Source organism: Callithrix jacchus, chromosome 7, assembly GCF_049354715.1.
Source record: "Callithrix jacchus isolate 240 chromosome 7, calJac240_pri, whole genome shotgun sequence".
NCBI lineage: Eukaryota > Metazoa > Chordata > Mammalia > Primates > Cebidae > Callithrix > Callithrix jacchus.
In genome coordinates, this window is record NC_133508.1 from 66,218,725 (window position 1) to 66,245,159 (window position 26,435).

The 26,435-nt window shown below is 46.3% G+C and overlaps 1 long non-coding RNA gene across 1 annotated transcript in view; it reads left to right on the top strand.

The window, feature by feature from the left end:
* Window positions 1-26,141, top strand: part of LOC118155381 (uncharacterized) — an 87,970-nt gene extending 61,829 nt beyond the window's left edge. Inside the window, exons 2-4 of the long non-coding RNA XR_004745851.3 lie at window positions 24,306-24,444; window positions 25,235-25,393; window positions 25,994-26,141. This is a non-coding gene — a long non-coding RNA (uncharacterized LOC118155381). The remainder of the gene's footprint in view (window positions 1-24,305; window positions 24,445-25,234; window positions 25,394-25,993) is intronic.
* The last annotated feature ends 294 nt before the right edge of the window (window positions 26,142-26,435 follow it).

Here is a 26,435-nt window from a genome sequence, read left to right on the forward strand (position 1 = left end):
TGGGCAGCGTGGGGTCTGGCTTCAGGTGTCCGGCATCAGTGCTGGGAGGACTCGGTGCCATAGGGCCTCTGGAGCCTGGCTTGGTGGGCAGTGTGGGCTGGGGCTCAGCTGCAGGCGCCTGGCATCAGTGCTGGGAGGACTCAGTGCCACATGGCCTCTGGAGCCTGCCTTTTGTTTCTCTCTCTTAGAGGTTCCAATCTCAGGAGCACTTTTTGTGTGTTTCAATTCTCTTGTCTTTCATTGAGTTTTCTCTTTAGGAAATCCAAGCCTTGCTGGCAGCTGAGTACACGTGTACATTAAAATGAAATGCAGCACGTATAATTGAACATATTTCTTTCATGTCTGAGCAGGGGATTAATCTCTCTGGCATATCCCTATTTCCTCTTTGCTCCTTCCTCTTTTTGTCTGAGGTTTTCCTCCCCTCCCCAGAACCTCAGGGATTTGAATTGCTCCATGGCTCCTGCTCATCAGAGATACACACATGATCCTAACTGTGTAACCTGTGTTCCTGTGATGGATAAACCACGTTCCCAGGGCTGAGGGGAGGGAACCACCAGTGTCCTCATGGGCCTGAGAGGGATCCTCACTGAAGATGGGGAGGGTGAGGATCCTCGAGTGGGATTGGGCGGGGTTTCCCTGGGTGCAGAGACCCTCCTGGGCACAGGCTCCTGGTGGGTCCTTCTGTGCTCTAGAGCTGAAGCTGCAGATCTGTGATCCCTACTTGCAGCCAAAACAGCGATTGGGGTCCTCAGTGAGCAGTGAATCGGCAGTGACGCCTTGGACCCGGCTGTGAGCTCAGGGCTGAGAGAGTGCACTTAGATGTTTTGGAGGGCAAGGAGCTAGCTGTTCAAGTACAAAAATCTTAGCTGGGGAGGTATTTAAATGGATCTTGGTGCAGCAAATACAAATCTGGCTTGTAAATCACCCATTGAAAGGGCCTAGGGATGCCATGGTGGAGAGGCTGGTGTGGCCTCATTTGACACGTCCCCTGCCAGGGTGATGCTGAAAGTTTGTATGTCATAGGGGATGTTAGTCCAGGCAGCCAGGATGAGAGTGAGGAGTCAATGTCTGCCCCAAAATTCATCCTCCGGTCTAGAGATAGGTGTAGGGGTAGGGGGAATGGGCTGCTGGCCCCGGGCAGCTCTGCCCAGGAAGAGATGCCAGCCTAGAGCCCGTTCTGTCCAGCGATCTCCATTCAGCTTCCCCCAGTAACTCCAAGGGTGGGGGCAATGGAGGGAGGGCCCGGGCAGCAGCCACGTTCACCCCAGCCCCTGCCTGCTTGCCTGCTGACTCCACCACACAAGGACTTTCCCAGACACCACAAATGAGGGATGCCAGTGGAATGAGAAGGACTCTTCAGTTTTGCCCAAAACCCAACTTTAGATGAAACGCAATTATGTCAAGTGGTTAACAGAGTTCTCATGGCTGGATGTGTTCCATTCCTTGATCTTGTCTGCTTACAAAATGAATTCTGCCAAACTCCATGAAGCCAACTGTCAAATTGAAGCATTTTTGGGGAACAGATCTCCCACTCTGATGGCAAAATTCATTTGAAATGATCCTTTAATCCAGTCTCCCTGTGAGACCTGGAGCTGAAATTTTAAAGCCTTTTCACCCTGAAAGGTTTTTTCCCACTTCTCCTGACTGCCCCCTCTTCTGGTGCCCTATCTTTCATCTCTTAAATAACAGCAAAGAAGTTCAGCTGGCATAATGATGACCATTCGGTTTCCCATGCCGACCTTTTAGGGAGGAAATGATGTGCACGAAGTCTTGTCTTTTAGTGTCTGTTTGAGGGAGGGAAGGAGGTGCTCATTGTCAACGCCAGCAAGAATAGAAGAAGGGGCATGAAGGGGTATATGGGATGTTACAGGCCCGAGTTTTGTGTGAGCAGGAGGGATGTCCAGGAGGATGACAGCACTGTCATCCCTGCTGAGGGTGTGGGGACTTCATTTGGGCTTAGCACTTTACAGTTTACAAAGCGCTTCTGTGTTCCTTATGCTCGTCCATCACTTTATTCAATTGCGTATTTGCTCATCATTTATTCACGCTACCCAACAAGTGGAATTGGGTTCACTATGCACTAAGCCCTGTCTTAGCTCCTGGGGCAGAGCAGGTACAGAGATTAGCAAGATACAACTTCTGCTTTCTGAAAGTTCAAGGATTGTTGAGGGAGATCCACTGGCAGAAAAATATAATAGCTGTGTGCTTTACGTGGAGTGCTGCGCTGCCTTCAGTTTAGAGGTTTTGAGCAGCAAGTCATAAAAAAACTCAACAGTGGCTCAAACAGTTGGAACATGAAATGCACTCCTGTCCCAGATGTTGGGAGGGAGGTGGTCCAGCCTCGTCAGATGCTCAGGGATGTCCCAGACTCAGGCACTTTCTCTCTTCCATCCTTACCATCCTTGGCTATATTGGCTTTTTGTTCTTGTTGCCTCATGGTTGCAAGATGGCTGCTGCAGCTCCAAACGTGGTGTCTCACACTACAGCCTTCAAGTCAAGAAGAAGGTTGTAGGGTGAGGCAGAAAAAAATATTTCCCAGAAGCACTCCCTCCACCAACAGATTTCCCCTCATACCTCAATGGCCAGGTCTGGGTCATGTAGTCACCCCAAACAATCTCTGGAGAAGGGGGTTGGGGTACCTGGCTCAGCTTCAACCCAGGGCTGGAGGGCCCCCAGGCTTGAGCCTGTGGCTGCAGAACAAACTCAGGGTTCTGTGAGTGAAGGAGTGGTGGGGTCACTAGGGGCAACCCCACTTGTCCCCCACCTTCTTGTCAGAATTTGCTGATGAGTTTTCCTGGTAGTGTGGAGGCTGGGTGGGGGCCAAGCCTGGCCCTGGGAACAGAAAGCCCTTCTCTGAGCTTCCAGCCCTGGGGCCTGTGTGATCTGGGACGTACTCTACCTCCTTCCCTGTGGAGCAGGGACCATGACAGCTCCTGCTGCAGAAGGAGGTTATGTAGGTGACATGGGTCGTGTGTGCAGGTGCCCGGCTAATGGGGGTGTTAACATTCATCAGCTATTGCAGGAGTGACGCTTATATGTAAAGTGGGCCCTAGTGCCCTCTCTGTAACTGCCCTTGGGGTGACAACAGCAGGAATAGCAGTTCATAGGTTCATGTACTTTCTATGCATGCTGGGCACCCTGTACTTGCACTCACTCACTTAATCCTCACAGCCACCTTGAGGAGGGAGCTGTTTTCACCCCCATTTTATATGAGAAGAAACCGAGACTCAAGGAGGTGAACACAGGTGGAATGAGGGCAGATGGGGCTCCAAGGTGCTCGGATTCTAGCCATCATGCTCTGACCCACTGCAGGGCCCTGGGTGGAGCTGGCACAAGTAAGTGTCCAGGTGACCCCCTTTCCGCCCTGCCGATATCACCTGGGTTCAGGCCAGTGGCTGGGCTGATCACTCTCCCAATCCTGTTCTCTGTCCCTTTTGGAGCTCCAGGGCCCCAGGCCTGCCTGTGGCATGGGAGATTTGCCCACCATCCTGGCTGTCCTCCTCCAAGTTGATGAATAAACATTCTGTATAATCAATAGTGTCACTGTGTCCTGATTATGAATTGGCAACTATCATTCTTTGGGGAAATACACATTATATACATTTAACATAGAACATAAGCATATGCCAGCGATGGATAATATGTTTCATATCTATAAATTTGCCAAAATATGCAAAATCCACTTCCAAAATTGTATACTTGCAGACACACAGTTTAATAACTACTTGAGATGCGCACCACAATGTGAACTTGGGCACTAAGTGGGACTCGCCACCTGCAGCCCAGAGCTGCTAAGAAGGACTTGACTGTTGGCATTGTGGGACCCATGAAGACCTGACCCAACACTGCCCTTCTCAGCCTTTCTGACCCCCCTGGCTTCTCTAGTTATCTGACCTTGTGGGAGGGACTTGGAAGGGACCCTGAAGAACATGGAGAGCACAATCTCTATTTTACAGATGGAGGAACTGAGGTCCATTCACTCACTCAATTACCCAATAATTGCTGAGTACCTACTGTGTGCCAGGCTCTGTTCTAAGCGCTGGGGATGCATCCATGAAGAAAAGCAATCCTGGCCCTCATGGGGCTGGCATCCTGGGAGGGAAGACGGACAAACCGATAGATACTAGATGATGATGAAAACCCAAGGAAACCCAATATGGGCAGGAGGAGTTAGTGATGGATTAGGGGGATGTGAGGAAACCTAGCACAAGCAGGAGGAGAGAGTGATGGATGGGGGTGCTACCACGCAATGGGCTTGCTGCTTGATGGGCACAGAAGCCAATACTATGGCACTGGCTTTTTAGAAAAGAAAAAAGCTTTGTTGTTAGTCAACTGGCAAGGAGACAGAAGCCAACGCTCAGGTCTGTCTCCCTGATCTGGGAGTGGGTCAAGCTTTTATGAGATTTCTAACTAGCTCCAGGGGATGCCAGTGCAGCCAATATGCCAGGCTGGTGGTTGTTAATGATCCGATTAAAGCTTTTTTCCCATGACATGTGCCCAGGCAATCTTTTGCTCTGCATCACCTATAACAAGACAATGGTTGATGCGTTTCAGCTGGTCCTGCTGTTCCACATCCCCCCCTCCCTTTTTGTTGTATATTCCTCACTTTTGAGAGAAATGGGGTGATGACCATTCTAGCTACTTCCTGCTTCCAAGGGGCACAGGTGTGGATTTGAGGAATGAGCAGGGGGGATGGAAACATGAGATCGCTCTGCACCATCTGTACCTTAAGAAGAATGAAAAGAAATCTCAGCACACATAGAACCACAATTCCTAACATAAGAAGACTCTCAAAAATAGATCTTATTCTTAATGGCATTAATACAGGCCTGGTCAGGTATCTCGGGTAAGCTGTCTCCTTCAGTTACCATCTACTTCTGGCCTTCCCATCTGATCAGGTGGAGTCTGGGTTTAGAAACGGGAATGACTTTTCATTATCTAGAGATCCAGGAGCTCTTTAAGTCTTACTGTTTTGTTTTTTTGAAAAATAACTTTAGGAGTCACTTTGTTAGGAGTTCACAAGCATATTCCTGCATGGAGAAGTCATCTGTAGGCCGTGCTATCTGTAGGCCATAGCCATATGGTGTCTGGATGACTCAGCCGTCCTGTGTTCCCTGTTGTCTGTGATAAGTGTAGCCTGTGTGGGGATTATATAGGGGGTGAGGAGAGTCTTAACTATTAACAGGTACTATCTTTACTCCTGAATGGTGAACCCAGGGCTTAACTACTTGCTGGACAGACGGGTCACCAGAAGAACTTCATAGAGTCCATTTCGTTTAGGCTGTAATTGGTACTCAGTCTCCTGGGCTTAGACAATGTAAAAGAACATCTGTAGGAAATGTTAAATGGCTAGACGCGTACTTATGTATAATAGACAAAGTTGCACCCAGAGACTGTACATAGTTTACAGTACCTAATTCTTTTATAATATGACTGTTTTTGGAATTATAACAAAATTCAGTTTTGAGGAAGTGCTCACTTGGGGCTTGCTTCTCGGGGCTAATCTTACTGTAAGCAGGGCAGTAGGCAAGACTTTATCCCAGGTTAAGTTGGTTTCATGTTTTCCTTTCTTCCTCCTGAAGTCAGAAAGCCTCTCTCCTTCCAGGTGGCCTCATGTACATGCACTACCACAAAAGCGTATTTGAAGTCAGTGCAAATAGTTACCTTTTTCTTTGTCTCAAGGTTGCAAGGTATGTGCAGAGGTAGCTGGTGGGGGATTCTCAGTTTCTAAAACTTCCTGGAGAGTCACTATTGCATATTAAGTTTTTTAGTCTTCAGTTCAAGAAGGTGCTCCTCTCTATAAACGTCTTCAGGTTTGGATCTTCCAAAGGCGGATTAGTCAAATCAGGTCTGCTAGAATAAGCTTCAACTATTTGTACACAACCACAAACAATTTATTCTATAGTACTTGGAAGCATGGTGGCTAGGTTCAGTGTGAGCACTACCTTAAATTTTATATTTGGGTTGCCTGGTAGACTAGCCTGGTATTTCCCTACTCTTGTAGATGTAAGATAATATCCTGCTTTTTGTTCAAAGAGGGGCAGTATATAGTGCAGGGTGTGCTATGTGGTAGGCTGGCTCAAAGTGCAAAGTGGATTTTTCAGCTTCTTGTAAGAGATCACAGGTTATAGCTACTGCTTGAAGACAAACCGGCTACCCTTGTTTAGAAAAGTTTACACCAGGCCTCTTGGTGCTATCTAAATTTCGTGCCAGTACTCAAAGACTTACACCTTGCTGTTCATGCACCAAAAGATCAAATGGCTTTCTTATATTTGGGAGACAAAGGGACAGGGTTGTTAGGAGCCTTTCCTTTATGTTGCAGAATGTCCTATAGCGTGCTGTAGTCTAATTTAATGGCTCATTATCATTTTCTTTGAGGGCTTCATATGAAGGCTTTGCTATAAGTCCAAAGTGAGGAATCCAGATACAACAGAACCTGGTAATTCCCAAGAACCCTCATCCTTGTTCTGGTCGTGGGTATAGCCAACTCTAGCTAGGGCCTCCCTTCAAAATGGCAAAAAATTATTTGCCCTTTAGATAGCTCAGACTCCAAACACTTTATTGTTGATTGCATAACTGTGCCTTTTTCTTAAAAGCTTTGTATTTCTGGTCTGCAGAAAATTTAGGGTCAGAATTGTGTTTTGATCTGAGGTTTCTTTAGTTTTGCTGGAAATCAGGATACCATCTCTATATTGGAGAAAGATTCTCTCAAGTCCTTAGCTAAAGCTTCCCCAAAGATGGTGGGGGCATTTTTGAAACCTTGTAGAAGGACTGTCCAATAATATTGTTGTTTCACGTTAATTTCTGATGCGTGAATTCAAAGGCAAACAGTTCCTGGGACTCAGAACTCAGGGATGCATTTGATCAGTTGAAGAAAGGACTTATGGGAGGTTTTGCCACATACATCAGTAATAGCCACAGTCTTTGGGGAGACAGGTCCCTGTCTGGTGTTTAGAATAGAATATGTACCCCCAGTGCCAATTAAAAAGTGTCTGAGCCTTTCCCAGTGATTATCACCTGAGGTCCCTTGTGGGAAGTGTTGACAGAGCTGAGTCTATAGGCGCCCCTGGATCCCATCACCTTGTTTGCGAATAGCAAGCTGTGGCATCTAGTAGATTAACCTGTGGGAAGTTCCTTCCTCTTTCATCAGGCGAGGTTAGGGCATTCCCATTTCCGATATTCTTCTTGCTTACAATATGGATGCTGCTGTGACCATAATGATGGCTGGCTCTTTTGGCCAAGTGGTGGGGTCTGATGGGGGAGGGCTTAGCTGTGGTGGTCTGTTTCCCCCCGCAAGTGCCTTACTGCGTCTTGATTGATGGCAGTTGAAAGCTGTAGCAAACAGGGCAGCTTCTTTTGTGTCCTACTGTTTCTGCTTCTCCTGGACTTGGTCATGGCTATTAGACACTTTAGACACTGGTTCGTCCAACCCACCTTATTCTGTTGTTGCTCTGTCTCATTTTGCTTTAGGCTTTTAGCAGCCTGAAGCCATGATTTTCAGTTTCTGTCTCTAGTGATAAGTGGAAAAGAGGGGCGAGGAAGGGGCTTTACTGGCCCAACCAGAAACAGAAAGAAAGAACCCCTGACTGTATTCTCTCCCTTGGATAGCCCTGTGGGGCAGTGGGTAGTGGCATCCCTAAAGCCCCCCTACTCTTTGTCAGGAGCACTCTGACTATAGAAGTCATATAACCAGTCTCATGTTCTGCAGTTGTTCTGGTTCAATGTCAGCATATTGTCTGTATGCTTCAAAAACCCACCCAAGAAGGCAGAGGATTTTCCTTTGGTCCCCGTTGTACTTCCTGGACCTTATTTAGGCTCTTCAGTTTTGGGACCTTCTTCTGCATTCCAATTATTAAACATTCTTTTTAATAGCTTAACTTTGCCTTGTCTCTGGGGTCACTGGGGTTCCAGCCTGGCTCAGCCCTAGGTTTGGTCTGCATTGCTGGGGCTCTGATTGGATTGTTAGGTTATAATTAATGAAGCCTCTTGGCCTCCTGATGATCCTTTTCCAGTATCATCCTATGTTTTCCAGAGTAAGGAGGGTGTTCGTAAATACCTGAATGTCAGCCTAACGGGAGTTATCAGTAGCAAAGGTGAATGTCAACAAACTTTTCATCTTTTGGGGATCATCTCATTAGGCAGACATGTTGTTTTTTCAATCGTATAAATCTGAATTTGAAAAGGGAAATGCTCATATATAAGAATCCCCTTGTTTATCAAGACCCACAGGGACTTGTCTTAGTGGGAATTGTCCTGCTAAGGGGGAACTGAGGAAGAGCATTTCCTATGCCAAATTGGGTACCTTGACAGGTATGTGGAAGACTGACCACCCTACCTGATTGGTAGGCCTCCAGTTTTGGGGAGAGGGTCTTATGCTCTTCCTGATCACCTTCAACAGTACCTGGCATATAGTAGAGCCATTGCAGGGGACTGCGGATGAGGAAGAATGAAGTCATACAAATATAACCCAAATGTTTTCTGCACAATTCCAACACACAAAATAAACCTGCTATCTCTCTCCTGGGCTTCCAGGGGCCCTAACATACGAAGAGTTAGTCTGAGGACATAAAGATTGAATTTAGAATTTGCAAATGTCATCTTTGACAATAATTTGTGATCTTATTTTGAGCAAAAGATTTTGAAAAGACTCGTTGATAGAGAGCAGACTCAGGTTGCCAAATAATCAGAAGACCTGATAAAGGAATGAAGTATCAAAAGTACTACGTGAGCAACAGTTTTATGAACTTAAACATTTAGCAGAGACAGAATAAACCTGCCTGACCAGAAGACTCAGGCAAAAATGTCTGAATTCAAGACATTTTAATTTGTCAACAATTTTAAATCTTTACTTATCTAAAATCATATTAATTTGAAAAGTGTTTTAACTTATTTACGAATACTCCTTTATTTATAAGCCAACTTGGTCCCATAGACAATATAGAGACATATATAGACAGACACAAACCCCTAGTGCCTTGATTTTAAAACTCTAGCCATAAAACTGGGAAAACTTGGCTGAGCATGGTGGCTCACACCTGTAATCCCAGCATTTTGGGAGGCCAAGGCAGGTGAATCACAAGGTCAGGAGATCAAAACCATCCTGGCCAACATAGTGAAATCCCATCGCTACTGAAAATACAAAAAATTAGCTGGGCATGGTGGCGCGTGCCTGTAATCCCAGCTACTCGGGAGGCTGATGCAGGAGAATTGCCTGAACCCGGGAGGCGGAGGTTGCGGTGAGCCGAGATCGCGCCATTGCACTCCAGCCTGGGTAACAAAAGCGAAACTCCGTCTCAAAAAAAAAAAAAAAACAGAAAAACCCAGAAATTAGCTGGGTTTGGTATCACGTACCTGTCATTCCAACTACTTGGGAGGCCAAGGCAGGAGAGTGGCTTGACCCTGGGAGGTGGAGATTGCAGTGAGCTGAGATTGTGCTGTTGTACTCCAGCTTGACGGCAGAGTGAGACTCCATCTCAAAAATAAAAAAAGCTGGCAAAACTTAATATTCTAAAAGGACAGCTGGATTCAAATTATGCCCTTGAAAGTGGAACAAGTGAAACTCTACCTGTCCCACATGGCCCAGCCCTCACTGAACCCCAGAGGAAACAGAGTAGCAATCCATGTCATAAAGTGGGGAGAGAGAGAGTGAGGGTTCAAACACCTTAAAGGAGGAGCTTGGGTGTGCTAGAGGAAGACCCAAGACCAAAAAATGGATGCCAAAGTAACGAAATCATAGGAACTCACCATAGAATTTTACGAGGAGACCAACTTCATTTATACGCGTAGCTGTTTTTTTCAGTCGGTTTCTTCCGTTGAATTAATGAGTTCAGGGCAGATCCCATCAGGGAACAGGGCCGACAAAGCACTTGTAGCTTTTAGGCCCTCACAGCTTAAACATATGGAAGCAGCTCCCCGCAGCAACAACCATTGCAGTCACCTTAAAAGCTGCACAGTCTTATGCCAAAAATGTAAGCAAAGCAAATCGAGTGCCTCAGTGGATAGAGCTTTTAGAATCACCCTTATTTGTTGGATCTCTAGCCCAAAGCCAGCTAGGTCTCTCTAGCCTGGCCAAGGTCTTCCTGGGGTGTGGGACTCTAACCCACAACCTGACAAGGGTGGGACTGTAACCCACAATCTTTATGATGCGAACAAATCAATTTAAAATATAAGGTCATATTAACAAGGCTACGTACTCAAAAGATGTCTGATCCAAAAGCTGTTTCTTTTCTCAAAAGTGAAAGTAGCACCAAGGAGCCTGGAGTGGCATGACAGAGAAGCAAGGATCTCACAGCCAAGCCTCTAGACAAGCGCATAGGTAGCCACTGAGGCTTGGTGAAGAGGGCCTGCACCCCACTGAGAGGGTACAGTGCTTTGGGCAGGTTTCGTCCCATCTGGGTTACCACAGTGGTAACTGAGCAATTGGCTCACTGTAGGGAAAAGACCCCATAAGTGCTGAGGCAGGAGTCAGAAGCCTCAGCCTATTTCCATATGAACAGTGAAGAAGAAAATAACTAGAGATATAACCACAGTAGTTATTCATAGGTAATCTTAGTTATTAATATTCATAGGTGATCTTAGTTCTTTTACTAATGCCTCTCAGGTCTTGAGCTGTGAACCTGGGGTGACATTGTGAAAGGAATGACCCTAAGGCAAGACGCTTTAAGCCCTGTGCCACGCCCATGTGGGGGCTGCTGGAGGACGCCTCGGCTGTGTGGCAGCGCCAGCGCTGGGAAAGTGCCCGCTGTTTAGCCAGCTAGGGAAGGAGACGTTCAAGACGGCCGAGACTTCTCCTTCCTCTGGGGAGTGAGGAGAAAGCTCTGCTCCTCCAGGCTCCTGCGGTAGGCCCGACGGCTGTCAGTTAGGCCCGCAGACATCCGGGGGCTCGAGTGTCTCCAAGTGAAGCTGTGCTTCAGTGGTCACGTCCCACGTCCACTCTCATGATCCGCTTCTGCACCTGGTTCCCTTTTTTCTTAGAAGAGATAATCGGTAAAAGTAAATAAATCTTAATGTCTTTATGTGGAAGTATGGAAAAGTGCTGACGCATTATGCTCCTCACCTCATCTCGGCTACTAGAAAGCGCTGGGCCCTACCCATATGACACATAATGTGCTTGACCCTATCACTGACCACCAAGGCCACGTCCTACCTACCACGCCCCCAGCTTTGTACTCAATGAAAGTCAGAGTGTGTGGACACGGGGGCCACGGCTGGGTTCCGCGATTTGGTTGGCAGTAGACCCCGGGCCCAAACTCTCTTTTCTCTATCTCTGTGTCTTGTGTGTTTTATTTCTACAGTTTCTTGTCTCCACACCAGCAGAGAGGGGCTCACAGCACCAGTAGGGAGGGGCTACAGCTCACTATGACACACACAGAAGCCAGTACTATGGCACCAGCTTTTGAGAAAAGAAAAACATATTGCAAGTCCACTGGCAAGGAGGTAGGCGGTGACGCTCAAGCCTGTCTCCCTGGTCTGGTGGTTGAGTCAAGCTTTGATGGCATTTTTAACTAGTCCCAGGTGATGCCAGTGCTGCTGGTCTGCCAGGCAGGTGGTGGTAACAATCAGGGCAAAGCTTTTTCCCATGATGCATGCCCAGGCCGTTTTGCCTTTGTGCCACCTGTAACAACTTAAGCAATCGTTAATGACTTTGGGCTGGTGCTGCAGTGACAGGGGGTGGTGACGAACATGTGAGGAAACCCAACGTGGGCTGGAGGAGAGAATGATGGACCGGGATTAGCTCATGGAGGGGATCAGAGCAAACCTGGCTTGCAGGGGATGTTGAGCAGGACTGAAGGAAGTGAGAGCAGGGCCTCGCTGGCACCTGGGGACAATATGGGCAAAGGCTTGGCAGGTGAACTGATCTGCCCAGAGAGGATGTCTTTCCAATCACTTACATCTATGCCTCTTGGTCATCTGTGGGTCCCATGCTGAGGGCCAGGGAAGCAAAGAGAAACAAGGAGGGAGGGTCCGTGTTTTCTCAGCTTCATCAGGGAGACAGGCTTAGATACATGGTGATGCTGCACAGTGGTCAGTGTGCCGATGGCGGGGTCGCAGTAGCAGAGAGACCTGGAGGCACTGTGGGTGGACGCAGATAGGCCTGGTCCACTCCTTGCTGTGACACTTCCTTCTTCAGCCTTCAGAGCCTCTGTCCCAGACTCCTGGTCTGGATGATCTTGGAGGCGTCTTTCCAGGCCAGGTGAGATGGTTAGTTAGGTGGATGGAAGGGCAGAAGAACAGGCAGACCTGGTCTCCTCTCAAGCCCCTCAGTCCCCCTGACCTCACACTGCCTGGGTTTCTCTGAGTACAAGATGTTCACAGCCTGTTTCCAAGATCTTGTGATGCAAGCGTTCTAAGTGTCCAACATTGTCCCATTCTTACCTCCAACTATATTCTTGTTTTGTGAAACTCACTTTGATTTTGGCTATTTTACTCTCTTTTTATCCTCTATTTAGAATCTTTGAAGATTATAACATTTTGTTATTCAGATTTGTTTCAACATCCTCTGAGTCCCCCTTGGTGAATGCAGCCTTCTGTGACCCTGTGAAGTGACCCTCTCCCACCTCTGGTGTGGACACTGAGTCCCCCCAACTTCAGTCTCCCCAAGGCTTCCAGTTACTTCCCCAATACTTTCCTTTAAATCGTGTCCATGGTCCACTCTGGGGCCCACTTCAGACTTTCTGAGTTTGTGGCTGTCACATAACGTTCTTAGTCATGACCATGGCAATTAGAATGACTCTGCTGGGCCATCAACTCTCGCTGGATGTAGTACTGACATTGAGTCAGAGCCTTGCTCAATGAGTAGACCACTGGTCACCCTGGCTGTGCCTGACAGGTTTCCAATTTGTGGACAGCACTGGCCACAGTTATGCAGTGACTCATCCCAGGCCCCTGTAACCCCCCACGGGGTTGACCCTGCCCACTGCGTAGACAGAGCCGATTCATCAAGTCAGGGGAATTGCAATAGAGAAAGAGTAACTCACCCAGAGCAGGCTGTGAAGGAGAAGTGTTTTTATCACTCAAATCAGTCTCCCCTAAGCATTCAGGGAGCAGAGTTTTTAAGAATAACTTGGTGGGTGGGAGGAAGCCAGTGAGCCAGGAGTGCTGATTGGTCAGGGATGGAATCATAGGGAGTTAAAGCTGTCCTGTGCTGAGTCAGTTCCTGGGTGGGGAGGGCACAAGATCAGATGAGCCAGTTGATTGATCTAGGAGGTGCCAGCTGATCCATCAGGTGCAGGATCTGCAAAATATCGCAAGCATTGATCTCATGAGCAGTTTAGGGAAGGTCAGAATCTTGTAGGCTCCAGCTGCATGACTCCTAAACTGTGATTTCTAATCTTGTGGCTAAGGTTAGTCCTACTCAGGCAATCTAGTCCCCAGGCAAGGAGGCCTGACATAGGAAAGGCCTGTTACCGTCTTTGTTCTAAACTAAAGACTAAGTTTCTCCCAAAGTCAGTTCAGTTTATGCCCAGGCATGAACAAGGAGAGCTTGGAGGTTAGAAGCAACATGGAGTCGATTAAGTGAGATCTCATTCACTGTCTCAGTCTTAATTCTGCAAAGGCGGTTTTACTCCCATGGGCAGAGGGTGCAGCCCCTCTCAAGCAGGGCTGGCTTATTCCCCCTGGGCTCTGCAGGGAGCCCACCTAGGCTGTTTGGGTTCCTGGCTTCCCCTCCATTTCCTACCCAGAGTCTTCATGTTCTCTTTCTCCTCTGCTCTCAGGACAGCATCAGACCTTTTATCTCTGCAGGCCTCTTCTCAGGATTTTAGATTCTGGTTCCAAACCCCAGTGGAGGAGGCCCAGTCTCTGTTAATGATCCCTGAGCCCCAGGCGCAGTATCGTACCACACTACAGTACTAACCATAGTACCCAATGGTTGGATCGCAACCTGGTCAACCCTGGTTTCCAGCCCTGCCTCTTCCATGTCCCTTCTGAGACTTCATGAAGGTTACTTCACCTCTCTGAGCTCAGTCCCCTCAGTGTGAGTTGAACATAATAATGGCATCTACCTATGGGGTGGATTAAATGTAGCAACACAGGTAACGAGCTCAGTGAGGATTCTGTTATTGTTGCTATCTTGTTGCGTCACAGCGTGTGATTTCTCTCCCCAAGAGCATTCAAGCGGCCCCTCTCGGCTTCTCACCATTGGAGCAGTGGGAAGAAAATGGGCCCTGGAGTGCGCAGACCCAGGTTCAGGCTCAGCCTCCAACACTCACTCAATGTGTGTCTTGGGCAGGTGGCTTAACCTTTGTGAACCCCATTGGTTTTTCCCTCTGTAAATTGGCACAATAATACTGAGCACATAGGGTTAATGTGAGGACTTCACGAAGGTACATCAGCTGGAGGCACATTCCTGGCTCAAATGACACTTTCAGTGTGTACTTGGGGGTGGGACTCTGAACAAAACACAGGGTCTCTCTGTTCCTCGGAGCCTCATCCTTAACGTGGAGACTGGGAGCCTCTGCTGCATAGGATGCTGTGGGGACTCCAGGACCTGAGAGAGCTCCCAGTGCCTGCCGGCTGACATCGTTTCATCATCATCATCATCACTGTTACTTTCATCATCATCATCATCATCGTTACTTTCATCATCATCATTGTCATCATCATCATCCTTCCTTTCATCCTCATCATCGTTACTTTCATCATCATCGTCGTCATCATCATCATCATCGTCATCATCATCGTCTTCATCGTCATCATTGTCATCATCATCGTTACGTTCATCATCATGATCATCGTCATCATTGTCATCATCATCGTTACTTTCATCATCATCATCATCGTCATCATCATCATCCTTACTTTCATCATCATCGTCATCATCATCATTGTTACTTTCATCATCATCATCGTCATCATCATCATCATCGTCATCATCGTCATCATCATCGTCATCATCGTCATCATCATCATCGTCATCATCATCATTGTTACTTTCATCATCATCATCATCGTCATCATCATCATCATCATTACTTTCATCATCATCATCGTTGGTGTTATTTTGTTTGCAGACAAGCACCCCATCTTGTCTTCATGCATCAAGCCCCTTCATGCATCAAGCACAGGGTCTGGGCATAGTAAAGGCTTAACACTCACCAGAGCAGGAAGAGCAGGGACCTGGAGCAGACTGCCTGGGTTCAAGGTCCAGCCCACTGCTTCTAAGCTGTGTGACCATGGACAAGTTTCTAAACCTTTCTGAACTTCAGCATCTTCATCTGTAAAATAGGTGACAGGGGTGGATAACAATAGGACCTCCTCCATGGAGCTGTTGAAATAACTAAGTGAACTAATGCAGAAAAAGTACTTAGCACGTGCCTGGCACACAGTGCCAAGCCAGTGCTAGCTTTGATTCTTCCTGGCCCCAAAGGAACGTTGGCACTGAGGGGCTTCTGAAGATCTCCTTTTCTACCACCACTGAGCTTTGAGATGAAGAAACTGAGGCCAAAAGACACTAAATTAAACATTTGGCAATAAGACAGTATATGACTGTGCTAAATTATGCAGGGCAGACGAGAACAAAACGATCTATAATAAAGGGCTTATTGGGTGGGACAGATGCTAAGTGGACCAGGAGCCTGAGATGAAGGAGAGGAAAACGCAGCCTGGGATGAGGACGGCCTCGGCCAGGACCCAGGTGTTCTCGTGAATGACACTGATCATTCCCCTTAACACAGCCAGGCATCCTGACTATGAGGCGTTTGGCACATGCAGGCATGTATGTAAGAGCGTATAGAACTCATCTTGTGTCTTGCCTTCCAAAGACAGTAGTTTTTCCTGATTAACATCTTTCTTCTTTTTCTCTTCATATACAAGTATATATTTTCATAATTGCTTTCCCATTGGCAAAGCTGTCAGGATAGACTAGGATATGATACACAAATAAGCAAGCCCCCAAAACAACAAACATCATTTCCTACTCTTGCTACATGTCCTCAGTGGTCAGCAGGGAGGGCCTGGTCATCACAGATGCAGGGACTGCCACCGACGGAGGTTCCACCGACTGAGGATGCCGGCATCTCCACATGTGCTTCTAGAGTCACCGTGACAGGGGAGCTGAGCGCTCAGATGCTGACTCAGATGCTCCCACCTGGAAGGGACACTTGCCACCTCTATTCATGATCGATTGACCAGTGCAATTCTTACAGCCACCCTGATGTGAAAGCCGTGGGAGATGCCATTCTCCTCCGGGCCCAGAAAAAGAAGTGGACATTGGTGGACCCAGCTGTGTCCTCCCACGTGCAGACACAGATCTGAGGCTTTCCCACCTGACACTCCAGGCTGATCAGTTTTCCAATGCATTGTGTATTCAAGGAAATTGTCCATGTGATGAGTATTCTATAATTTATTTAATCATCTCCTATTTATGTAATTTGGATGGTTATGTTTTTTACTGTTGTAACACTGCAATACGTATTTTGATTCTTTAGTCTTCTACATTTCTACTTTGTTAGAATAGCCTCCAATAGGAGATGTTGGTAAAACAGTATGAATTTATAGAAACTACCTATGGTTAAGATATATGGAGTGAATAGCCTTCCTGGTTAACGGAAGGTTGTGAATGATCAAAGCACTTGCTCCTTTTACCAGCACAGTCGCTGGGTCAGCAGGAAAGTCCCTCACAGCAGCTCTGCAGGCCAAGTGGGGAGTGCCTGGGCTCCGGGTTCAGGAATTTCACTGTCTGTGCACTGGCTGTAACTCGGCTGGGCCAGGTGCCTCTCAAGCCTGAGTCCACCCCGGCAGAACAAAGGCCATGATGCTCTCTGTTCTATTCACTCTTCAGGAAACAGGATCTGCAAGGGGCTTTGTAAAGTGCAGACCTTGTCGGGTTTACCAGCTGCTAGAACCATCCTTATCCAGGTGGGGGGCAGTGGGTGGTGTCACATAGCAGGGCAGAGGCAGGGCTAGTGGTGCCTTCCCTGTACTGCCCAGGCTCTCCTTCCTCGTGTTGCTGTGTGTACCTTGTGACATCTCAGGGACACGTGGAGGGAGTTGGGCACCTCCCAAGGGTGGAAGAAGGGAGTGGCACCAAATTCCCAGGTGCTCATCAAATCAGGATGAAAGTTGTGAAAGTCATCCGTGCAAAAATGCTAGGCTGAAAGTAAAAGCAAGAACAGCCATCTGTCTCCTGTCCTGAGAGAGACTGTGGGACCAGCCAGTGTCTAGGGGGCAAGAGAGGAGGAGCAGGGAAGTGGGCAGTGAAGAGTCAGTGTGGGCAGAGTCACTGACCTTGGCCTCCTACCCAAAGCATTTGGGGAAAGTTTAGCCACACCCCCTGCATGGCCAAGACCTGCATCTCTGGATGGAAGTTCCACATTCCACAGCTGAATGGAGGGCTCTGATCATGTCTGGTTTTACATTAAATGATCTCTGGGTTTTCTACCGGTGTCAGCCCCATTTTCCTGGGCAGCAGTTGTTGGGCTGACAGGCTCTGGGCTGGATGGAGAAAAGGGAAAAAAAATGCTGTCACAGGAGATGATGAGGCTGGTCTATTACTGATGGAACTACTAGTGAAGAATTTGCTTAAATGACTTGCTCACATCATCTCCCTGTAATCACTCTCATGCTCCATGAACACCTTTCTCACCTCCATCCACCCCCGCCCCCACACGATGCTTTAGTCTTTTTTACCACTTTTTGCTTAACCACAAGGCAACAGTTTGCCATTTCATCTTCTGAAAGATCCTCCAGGAGAAACGCAGCGGAGCTGACTCTGTGGAACCAATGAAACCATTTTGTAAATTACTGAAAGTGACGAGGAGCCGATGAAACCATTTTGCCAGGAACAAATGAAACCATTTTGTAAATTACTGAAAGTGAGGAGAAATTAGAGCAGCATTTATGTCGATTGCAGCTGGAGATGGAGAGAAAGGTGGTCTGGGTGGAGAGTCCTCTTCTGTCATAGCAGTGGGGGCTGCATGGACAGTGGAGAGAGTCCTGTACCGGGAGCTCAGGGGCTGGAGCCTGGGTTCTGCTGGGTACTGAGTTTTGAAGAATCCCTGGGCCTTCACCTAGAACCCTCTGAATGTGTATATAGGTGTGCAGATATGTTTAGTGCATACACAGACAATGCAGACACATACAGATTTACGCAGACACAGACACATACATCCACATAAACATCCACCATACACAGACAGACACAATGACAAGCACTCCATGCACACACATGCACACAGGAATGCATATGCATGAATTCACATTACAGGCAGGCACATGTTCACTTGGCCAACGTCAGAGGCAGAAGTAGCTTTCAAAGCCTGATCTGCAGGAGATGTGAGCCTGTCAGGCAGAGGGGATTGGGGTGCTGTGAATGTCAGCACCCTCTCTCCCTCCCACCCATGGGGTTGATCTGAGTACCTGGCCAGTGCTGCCATTATCACCCTCTGAGGAGTCAGGAATGCGTTCTGCTCTCTCAGCCCTGAGGAGTTCCCTGCCCTGAGCTCCTTATTCCTGCCCTTCCCCGGCCGGCCTGAACCCACAGGCTGGCCCTCTCTGGGTCCCTGGCCAAGAGTAAAGTGCTCTAGATGTGTGACGATATGTAGCACGTGAGCATGTGCACAAATGAGCCAGCCAGGACTTGGCCCGGGTGACAGGTACAGATTTGTCAGGCTAAGGATTTGCTAGGGCATCAGATCAGCAGCCAAACAAGGGTATGACTCACCTCTTGGGTCATTTTCTGCCACCCTTTACCTGAGGATGTGTGATTTCAAGGGAGGGGGAAGGGTCATTCTGGTGACAGCAGAGAATCAGGGAAGACAAGCTGTAGAGAGAATGAAACAGATGCTCAGAGAGAAGTGGAGATGAGCTGCAGGGTGGGGTGGGCGGGTGAGTGGCTGACTGGGGTCCCAGCTGGGGTTTCAGGTCCTGGTTCCAGGCTCTGGTAGGCCAGTCTTCTGTAAGTTCCATTAGAGATTTCCCCTTACCCCTGCCCTCCTCCAGCCTGGCATAATACCCCTCCACACACAATTTTTCTTTGCCTTAAGCTGGAATGAATGGTTTCCTATTACTTGCAAAGAGCCCTGACTCAGACACCAGGCAAACCTATTTATTTTTAAAACTCCTTTAAAAAAAAAAGCATCATTTCCAACAATGAATGTCTTTTGCTCAGAGAGGCCTTGTCAAATAAGAGGAATGAGGCATTTACAAACCTACGTGAAAACGAAACCCACAATCTGGGCACACACTTGTTTGACAAGTGATAATTAACTGTTGACAATATAATTTCAGTTTGAATGCAAATGTGTTTTTCATTAAAATAATCAAAAAAGAAGATATATGAATGGCCTATAAATCAAGAGAAGATGCTCAACATCATTAGTCATCAAAGAAATGCAAATTAAAGCTACAATGAGGTGCCATCTACACCCACCAGACTGACTAAAATTAAAAAGACTGAAAATAACAGGTATTGGTGAGAATGTGGGAGAACTGACTCCTCATACATTGCTGGTGGGAATAGAAAATGTTAGACTACAGAACACAGTGTGGCAATTTTTTTTTTCAGATGAGTCTTACTCTGTTGCCCAGGCTGGAGTGCAATGGTGCAATCTCAACTCACTGTAGTTTCTGCTTTCTGGGTTCAAGTGATTTTCTTGCTTCAGCCTCCTGAGTAGCTGGGATTACAGGCACGTGCCACCATGCCTGGCAAATTTTTGTGTTTTTAGTAGAGACAGGGTTTTACTGTTGGTCAGGCTGGTCTTGAACTCTTGACTTCATGATCCACCCGCCTTGGCCTCCCAAAGTGCTGGGATTTCAGGCCTGAGTTATTGTGGCTGGCCTTTTTTTTTTTTTTAAGTTAACATGCATCTACATGATCCAGACACTCTGCTCTATACGTGTTTTTTTTTTTTTTTTTTTTTTTTTTTTTTTTTTTAGAAGTGTGGAATTCTTTTTTGAGGAAATGATAGGAGGAGTAGTTTTAGTGAGGGGGAATTGGAAAGGGAAGATCAGGAACAAGTTTGGGCCATGTTGATTTGCCTTTTGGACATCCAAATAAAGATATCCACTAGGCAATTGGATATATATGAGTTTGTTTTCCAGACTCATATGTGTCTAATTGCGACTGTACCCCAGTTGGGACTGCAAGCCCTCGAAGCCAACATGGCCAGCATTCCAGCTCTGCAAAGTAACCTGAAGCCACCATGCCTGCCACAAACAGCAGCTCTACTTATTTATTAATTTATGTAATCTGGCAATGTAAATTTGGAAATCATCACTATATAGATGCTATTAAAGCTGGTAAATTCTTTGTCTAACTAACTCTGCATTGGGTTTCTGTTGTTTACAACCAAGAGGGGGATTCCCTGTCTTTCCAAGCCATTGAAATCCTTTCCTGTGAAGCTCAGCCTCTTCTAATCCGTGAACAAATTAATCTGAATTCACATCTTATCCCCTTTCTTCCTCCCCACTTCTTATTTTTTTTCATGAAAGAAAGAAAGAGAAAGAGAAAAGGGGGAGAGAGAGCAGGAGTCTTGCTCTATTGCCCAGGCTGAAATGCAATCTAAAAGTAGGTATTAAAAACCTCTTTTATGCCAATAATTGTGCTTAACAGCGGAGACAGGAAGGAATAAGGAAAGAAAATAACAAACAGCCAACCAATATTTCATTTAAATCTGAAATGCTATGCAAATGCTGAAGAGTGATTTGCTTCCATTTATGTGGTCACTTTCAAAATAGGTGTAATGTGATACTAAAAAAATGTATGTTCTGTGGACCTGGGGTGAAGAATTCTATAAATATTCACTGAGTTTACTTGTTCCAGGTCTGAGTTCAAATCATAAATGTCCCTGTTAATTTTCTATCTCATTGATCCATTGAATATTAACAATGTGGTGTCAAAGTCTCCTGCTATTATTGTGCGGGAGTCCAAGTCTCTTTATAAGTCATTAAGAACTTGTCTTATGTAACTGGGTGCCCCTATATTGGGTGCATATATATTTATGATCACTGACTCCTGTTGTTGCATTGATCCTTTTACCATTATGTAATGTCCTTCTTTGTTTCTTTTAGTCTTTGTTACTATTAAAGTCTATTTTGTCAGAGATGAAAGTTACAACTCCTATTTTTTTTTCTGTGTATTTGATTGGTGAGTCTTCCACCAACCTTTTGTTTTGAGTCTTTATGTGTCCTTGCTTATGAGATGGATCTGGATACAATGTACCGATGGGTTTTGACTTTTTTTCAGTTTGCGTGTCTGTGTCTTTGATTGGGGCATTAAATCCATTTAAATTTAGGATTAATATTGATATTTGTGAGTTTAATATTGTCATTTAATGCTAGCTGGCTATTTTGCCCATTAGTTGATATAGATTCTTCATTATGGAGATACTCTTTACCTTTTGGTAAGTTTTTGGGATGACTGATACTGGTTGTTCCTTTCTGTGTGTAGTGCTTCCTTCAGAAACTCTTGTAAAGCGGCCTGGTGGTGATGAAATCTCTGAGTGCTTGCTTGTTTGTGAAAAATTTTATTTTTCCTTCATTTATAAAGCTTAGTTTGGCTGGATATGAGATTCTGGGTTGAAAATTCCTTTCTTTGAGGATATTGAATATTGATCCCCACTGTTTTCTAGTTTCTAGGGTTTCTGCTGAGAGATCTGCCATGAGTCTGATAGGCTTCCCTTTATGGGTAACCTTACCTTTCTCTCTAGCTGCCCTTAGAATTTTCTCCTTTATTTCAACCCTGGTGAATCTAACAATTCTGTGTCTTGGGGTTGCTCTACTTGAGGAATATCTTTGTGGTGTTCTCTGTATTACCTGGAGTTGAGTATTGTCCTGCCTTACTAGGTTAGGAAAGTTTTCCTGAATAATATCCTGAAGAATATTTTCCAGCTTGGATTCATTCTCTTCATGACATTCAGGTACACTTATCAAATGTAAATTAGGTCTTTTCACACAGTCCCATATTTCTTGGAGACTTTGCTCATTCCTTTTTACTTTTTCTTCTCTAATCTTGTCTTCTTGTTTCATTTCATTAAGTTGGTCTTCGACCTCTAATATCCTTTCGTCTGCTTGATCAATTCAACTGTTAAAACCTGTGCATACTTCGCAGAGTTCTCGTATTATATTCTTCAGTTCCATTAATTCACTTATATTCCTCTCTAGATTGTCTATTCTCGTTAGGATTTCTTCAAACCTTTTTTCAAGGTTCTTAGTTTCTTTACATTGGGCTAGAACATGTTCTTTTAACTCACAGAAGTTTCTTATTATCCACCTTCGGAAGCCTAATTCTGTCATTGGAACTCACTTGTTCTCCATCAGGCCTTGTTCCCTTGTTGATGAGGAACTGTGATCCTCTGTAGAGGGAGAGGCATTCTGATTTTGAGTATTCTCAGCCTTTTTATGCTGGTTTCTCCCCGTCATTGTAAATTTATCCACCTGTCATCTTTGTAATTACTGACCTTCAAATTAGGTCTCGAGTGGACGTCCAACTTGTTGATTCCCAGCACCGAAATCTGACCAACCCACTGCGCCGGGTAAAACAGTGGTATCAAGATTCTTGGTGCTTTTCTGGCCAGGAGTCTCTGGTCTGACTTCCTTCTTGAGTCCCTTTTTCAATCAGCTGAATGGGTGATTCTGCCTTCCCAGAGCTCCAAACGTCAACCAAAAGGGGACCCAGTCCCGTTTACTTTGCACTGAGAACTGCCACTCTGGGGTGCCGGCAAAACCACCATGCTGGCCACAAGAATCGCGCTGGCGACCCATGGGGCTCCTCTGCTGGGAATCTCCTGGTCCATGAGCAACAAAAATTCGTCTGAAAGTGTGGTGTTCTCTCGTTCTCTGCACTTTCACTGGGAGCTACAAGCCTGAGCTGCTAGTGATCGGCCATCTTCGAAGTGTGGAATTTAATTGGAGAATCTGTACATGTTTACCCAAGACTCTATGCCTGACTGTGGCACTCAGCTCTTCTGCTAAAAAGATTTTCAGAATAGGTGCTGAGTGTCCACCACTCCCTGCTGGGATTGGATTTAGGCTCTGGAAAGGCTGCTGGGATTATAGATCTCTGCACCTTCTGTATGTCCCACAGACCAAGTGCAGTCCTCAGCAGGTAGATCAGCTAGACTACCTCTTGCTAGGGAACTGGTGTCCTCCTCTGGGTGTGCTCGGGCCTGAATGTGCCTGCCACCAACTGGCAGAGTGTCAGCATTGACTCCAACTCAGGGGAGGAGATGAGCATATCATCTCTCCAGGTCCTGCTGGGGTCATATCCTATTCCTCATTTTACAGAGGCGAACATGGAGGCTTAGAGACATGCACTCACTCTTTCAAGGCCACATAGCTGGTGAGGGACCCAGTGGAGAGAGATGTGAACTCTGACTTGCCTGACTCTCAAGTCTGGGCACGCACACTGCCACTTCCCCTTCCTTTAATCCATTCAACTCCTGTGTCTCAGTTTTCTCATCTGTAAAATGGGGATAAAAATGATACTTGCCTCACGGGTTTGTTATGAAGATGAAATACATGAATGCACAGAGCAGTGCCTGGTACATAGAAATGTCTCAATCAATATGACACTTATTCATTAAGTTTACATAATAAATAATATCATTATGCTGCTTTCAATCTTTCCTCCTATGGGACTAACTGGCTTTTCCCCCTTAATCATCTCTGTGTCCTTCTCTGGACTTTGTCCTTGAAAGGGATCCTGTGCCATTGAGAACAGGGTGGGTATTTGTTTCCTTGCCTGTGCAGGTTAGACTCTTCCAAGGACGGACATCTGAGAAACCAACAACTGGAAACCTCCAATCATTTAATTGACGAATCTACCAGTGTGAAAAGGTCTTTAAATGCCCTTTTAATTGTGTAAAAGGAGTTTGATCTCATTTCATAGAAGCCACTTCTATTTCTCTTTTCTTTCTAGAACTTCTTCCAAGAGCAATTTGCGGTGATCAGGGACAATTTGAAGAATGTGGCAAACTTGAGAAGGGGAGTCCTGCCCCACTCTGGGGCTGCCCTTCTCCAGCTTGCTCTCTCTTCTGGAAGCAGGCAGAAGTTCCCAAGTTGCAAAGATTAGCTGGTCGCACGGCGTTCACCCTGCATAATGGATGGCAGGGACGAATCAAGTCTGTGGTCAAGGGACCTCCATTCTTGGGGCAGCCCCTGTGGGACTGGGTCCCTGTTGTCAGGGAAAGAGTTGGGCTCTGAGGTCACTCTGCAAGCTGACCTCTTTTTCATGCTGGCCCCATGTCAGGGTCAGTGTGGACACCCAGACACATCTTATTTCCTCAAAGCACAGCTCCTGGCCCCTCATTCAGAGCCTGGCGATAGGTATTTCATCACAGTCCAAATGGCTTTTCTACCTTCTCTAGGCTCACAGCTGCTAGAGGCATCAGACAGAAGTGGGAGAGATGCCGAGGGAGGCAGATTCCGAGGGAGTAAATTGGAAGGACGGATGCGCTGGGAGTGAGGAGGGATCTGGACAACCACGAGCAGACGGAGGAGCATTTGGTGAGTGGCCATGTGTCTTTCAAACCATATTGTGTTTATAAAGGCAGTTTACAAAACACACAGTATGTGATGGGGTTAATTTGTTCTTTCAACCAGTGCTTACTGAGTACCTACTATGTGCCAGGCTCCATGCCAGTGCTGAGATTCACTGAGAAGGGAGACTCAGTCCCTGCCCTCTGTTTGGGGAGGGGGCACAGGTCAAGAAAAGACCCCATTGCCATCCCACAATGCAGGATGTGCCATCATGGTGGAGACCTGGTGGGGGTGTCTGTGTGATGAACGCTGACTCTGTTCCAGGCCTGCGGTCAGATCTTCTAATGTCCTAGTGAGTTTGGGAATCATCCTAGTTTAACAGGCAAAGTGACCAAGGCTCAGATGGGGCGAGACTTGTCTGATGTCCTGGACCCAGGTTTTTTGAGTTCTCAACCTGAGCTCTGGCCTTAGCATCACGTGGCCTCGGGGTCTCACAGGACAATCGCAGCCACAGCTTCAACCCATCCTCTTTCCCAGGCCACCCTGCCAACTTTCCCATACTGACATTAATTACACTTCCTGGAGGTTAATTTGTAAGGAGGCAGTAAAAATGTGTTGTTTAAATAGCGATTATTAAAATCATCCTGGGGTTCTGCTACATAATAGGTAATTATCTGCCACATAATTGGCAAAACAATGCAGTCAGTTCCATTTAGCTGTTTCCAGAGAACACGAGTTAATCCTGGGGAGGGCACGGCATACTCTGCGGCATTTGTGATATTTACTCAATCATACTCTTATTACATCTGCACTGAAGTCACTTTAGGCACCTTCACTGGAAGGAGAACATGCTGATTTGCTAAGAGCTGGGTCCCAGAGGTCTGAGTGGAGACACTTTCCTCCGAGGTGGGAGTTTTCTGCTCTAGGAATGACATCCCCTCATGTCCAGCAGGAACGCATCGAACCATGTGTCCACGTAAGCATTATGCATTTGCACAATTACTCTTTCGCTTATTGTTTTTTAATACCCATTCATTTGCCTCTTTGACTGGTATTTGTCATTCATTCGTTGCTTCTTTCATTTGTTTTACTCATGCAGTCATCACATGTTAATGCATCCCTCGATCCGAACCTTGGTTTGTTTCTGCTTCTGTTGATGGTTCTTTCATTTGTCACTGCACTCATTTGTTGATTCATGATTCCTCAGTCCATTCATTTGTTCAACGCTCCATGCGGTTGCCAATTTGTTCATTCATTTATCATTCAACAATGAATGATTTGTTCATATATAGTGTGTTGGGTGTGTCCGTCAGGTGGGATTGCAGCCAGGCCCATTGGCATATTCTGGGCATTTCACTCAAAAGGGCCCTGGGGCCTATCTTTTTTTAAAGAAAACCTTTTAGTGTAGCCTAATGTAACGTGAGACTCACACAGAAGGGAGAACACAAATGGTAAGCGTATGGCTAAAGAACTCTCTGAAACTAAATACACCTATGGGACCAGTGCAGATCAAGAAAGAGAATGTTACTAGGACTCCAGGAGCCCCTCACACCCCTGCTTGTCATTCTTTCTCCAGGTCGAGACAGATGAACAGCGTCCTGCCTTCCAACACCGCGTATCACCTGTGCCTGTTCCAGAACTTCATACAAATGCACTCACACCGTCTGGTGCTCCTACATGTCTCGTTTCCACTTTGTTCAATATCATGTGTGTGTTTCATCCAGGTTGGTGTGTTGAGTTGCACACTGTTGATTCTTATTGATGTGTGATGTTTGTATATTGTATGAATATGCAGCAATTTGTTTACCCATCTAACTCTAAATGAGATCTGAGTACTTTCCAGTCTGGGGCTGTTATGAACAGTGCAGCTATAAGGTTTTTGCAAGTGCTTTTGGTGAACATATGGGTGAATTTCTGTTGGGCAGATACTTAGGAATGGAATTTCTGAGTCATAAATTACACACAGGTTCAGCATCAAGAGAGACTCTGAACAGTTTTGCAAAGTGGTTCTTCCAATT